Genomic DNA, 3835 nt, shown 5'->3' with positions numbered 1-3835 from the left:
AGAAAAAAATAATTATAGGAGAGATTTCTAGATTTCTAACACTTTTGTTTATATGTCCACTTACACTTCTGTTTCTAAGGTTTTTTTTATTTATGCTACATATTTTCCTATTGTAATTGACTTGCCAAATTATCACAGTTTTCTTATGCTTTATCCTTTTTATGCTCCACTTTTCTGCATGTGGGTCAGGAAAAAGGCTTTGAACTTTTCCATTTTTGTTATAGGGGCTAAAAATGCGCGCGCGCGCACACACACATTCCCTCTATAACCTTAAATTAATTGCTCAAGTTTGTAAAATGTTGGTGGCTGGGAGCACCATTACTTCATTAGCCTTTCTTCATAGAGACACTATCTAGTAGGCGCGGAGCAAGTGGGCTGAAAAAAATTAGGGTGGATTGGACTAAATTTAGGCTAGGTTATTACTAAAAAATAAAAAAAGTTATCTTATAAATTTAAATTTTGTTGTGAGTTGCTTTGGATTGAAGCACAGAGCAGCTCACTAATACATCTGCCCCTGCCATCTAGCATTCTCAGGCCATTATAGGGTCTCCTCATGCTTCCTTGACTATCCAGCTTATTAAGGATCACCGTATGATAAGTAGACATGATCGCCTTTAATGTGAATTTGTGAAAAATTTGTAGCACAAAATAAATTAAACGGGAAGAGAACAATTCTTTTGAATACATGAAAAACTTATATACTATTGATTACATGAGAGAAAGTGTGAAGTAACTACCTCCATTACTTCTAAGTGCCTACCATGACCTTAACCATGATCTTAAAATCAAGCAACTACATAATAACTAAATTGACTAAGTGAAAACATAAAAAATATTAAAAACATAAAATGACAATTGATTCTCTATGGAGAGTAATAGCTGGTCCTCTTTGCAGAAAGTCTCAAAACATTAAGGGCGCATTTGATAGTCTAATTTTTTCAACAAAAATGTAGTTTTTCCACTCATTTTCCAACTTTTGCATTGTTTGATAGCATTTTTTTTCCAGGGAACTCATTTTCCTACTAATAGTCACGTGAGACCATTTTCCTTCAAATCAAGGAAATCAAATTCTTTAGTGGGGAGGAGATGAAATTTTCCAGGCAATTGAAAAATGAAGCTGGGCGGCCGCTGGGGGTTTGGTTTTGTGGGGAGGGGGTGGTTATTTAATAAATATAAATATATAAATAAAAAGTGAATATGTCAAAAATTTAATAATTAATAAATATAAATATAGGGGGTGGTTATTTAATAAATATAAATATATGTATAAAAAGTGAATATGCCAAAAATTTAATAATTAATAAATATAAATATATAAATATATGTATAAAAAGTGAATATGTTAAATTTGGGATGGTTATTTAATAAATATAAATATATAAATTTATGTATAAAAAGTGAATATGTTAAATTTGGGATGGTTATTTAATAAATATAAATATATAAATATATGTATAAAAAGTAAATATGTCAAAAATTTAATAATTAATAAATATAAATATATAAAAAGTGAATATGTCAAAAATTATATATAAATTATTTCTTTAGAAAACAAAAAAAATTAATTTTGTAGTTTCATTTTTTGAGAAAATAATTTAATTAATTTAAAATACGTTATTATTTTAATTTTTTTGTACAAGATTTAATATTTTTTAATACATTTTCACCATTAAATTCCATGGAAAATGTGTCATTTTCCATGAAAAATAATGCCTATCAAACACGAAATACTAAGAAAATTATCCAATTCTGTGAAAAATATTACCAATCAAACATCAAAAAATAGAAAATAACATCATTTTCTAGGTAGAAAATTATATCAATCAAACAGCTTAAATTTCTAATTTTTAGGAATTCATTTTCCCTAGAATTCAATTTCCTGGAATTCATTTTCTTTCCACTCAAATTTCACTATTCGTAGAAAGTCTCAAAACATTAACATTTAATGCACTCGGGGCCAACCTTCCCAACATTCATGTTCTAAGTTGAGAGGGAATTTACCACTAAGACTTTGATCTTAATGATGGCCTCTCGGTGGCCATGACCAATGTGATTGACATCTCCATGGATTCATTTTCCTCAACCACCTACGCATTAAAACCAGCCAATGAAGTCTTGCACGACACCTGGTTCTCCAACTTATAGCCCATTCGTAGGTAGGCATCTGCTATGGATTTTCGAGGAGCTCCCTGTATCAATGAAGATTCACTATACCCAACATCCTGCTACCTACTCAATATGACTAGCGGATCATCATAGTTTGGCTTGAGTGGCAGGTTATCATTCGTGAATGCAATGAATTCCTCCCTTCATGGCCTTTTAAGTAGAGGTTGGGTTATGGACCCATCTCGGTGCTCTTCAACTGCCAAAGTATGGATCACTCGCATGTGTTCGGGTTTTTCCATAGGTTGCTTCCTCTCTCTCCTCAAACGGGTGCGCGTTTGGCCACTACAGTTCCATCATTCATCGTGGTTTGGGGTTCTATGGGATTCCCTTCCTTCTCTGCACCCAAGTGGTGACTTTCAGCTTGCTTTGCCTTGGGAGACATATTTCCCAAAGAGACCCCAATTTACAGGATCCTAGATGGCCTCCTTTAGTCGAATGCATTCATCCATATCATGACCGTGATTTGGGTGAAAGCAGTAATACTTGTCTCAGTTCCTTTTGCTCAGTGATGCCTTTGTTCTACCCTGCTAGCGGAGCAAGTCTTCATGTTGGATGTTCATCAAGATAAATGATCTGGGCTGACTCCTCCTTTTAGTCATGTATCCAACTCGATCGCAGATCCTCTAATCCCAACTCCTAAGCACTTTTCCTCTTATAATTTTTTTTTCCAGTTGTTCGGCCTTCTTTCCTCAGTATACATCATCTGCATCTATGTACTTTTGGGCTCTGAGCCAATACTTCCAAGAATGACTCTGAGGGTTTCTTCGCCAAAGAAAATGAGAAGGGATAGCACTTGAGACCATTTTGAAAGGCTGCCATGGCTATTCCTTGGTCAAGATTATGCACTCCCATGTACTCCATGTTGAACACAAGAAGGAAGTCTTTTAGAGTCTCGTCCGAAAATTGGTAATGCTATTCTAAGGTGCCTACATCAAGAAGCAAAATGGGCCAAGAAACTCTTCTTAATTTGTTCAAAATTGTTGATAGATCCCTTCCAGAGGCTAGAGTACCAACGCTGAGCATTCCCCTCCAACATGGCCAAAAAGGCTAGGCACCACAGTGTTTGTTTGTCACGTAGCAAGTCTAGAGGTACTCCATGTGGTGATCATGCCTCTCAACCGACCTCTCGCTATATGTCTTCTACTCGATGATCTATTTTTCTTGCTAGCTTTAAATTGCATGGTACCTTGGGATTGATAGGAGAGATTGAATATTTAACTCCATCAATTTGGATTCTCAATTTTTGTGTCATCTCCACAAGCGCCTATTCCAAACTACTGTAGAAAAATAAAAATTGGGCATGAAAATAAAAAGAAAAAAGGCGAAGTTCCATATTATTTATTATTACAAATACACTAAAGTCTGTTTTTTTGTTTTCAAGTACACGCCGAAGTCAATTTGGTATGCGATAAAATATTCTAAGAACAAGTGGGCGGTTGTATGTAAAATTCAATTATCCCCAGAATCACACATTAACTGAAATAATTGTACATTGTCCTGTCTAATTTGGCATCAGCAATTACCCTCGTCAATAGTGACAGAATGGGTCCCGAAAAAATGGGCGTCTTCATCCTCATCGGTTTATTAATTTTTTTAAATAATTTTTATATGATTGGTTGAATTAAAAGACATTGCTTGATTTCCGAGTCGACCAATCAGATATCTCACC

This window comes from Diospyros lotus, chromosome 2 (assembly GCF_014633365.1).
Source record: "Diospyros lotus cultivar Yz01 chromosome 2, ASM1463336v1, whole genome shotgun sequence".
Classification (NCBI taxonomy): Eukaryota; Viridiplantae; Streptophyta; class Magnoliopsida; order Ericales; family Ebenaceae; genus Diospyros; species Diospyros lotus.
The sequence above is the reverse complement of the archived record's forward strand: the minus strand, read 5'-3'. Positions refer to the sequence as shown.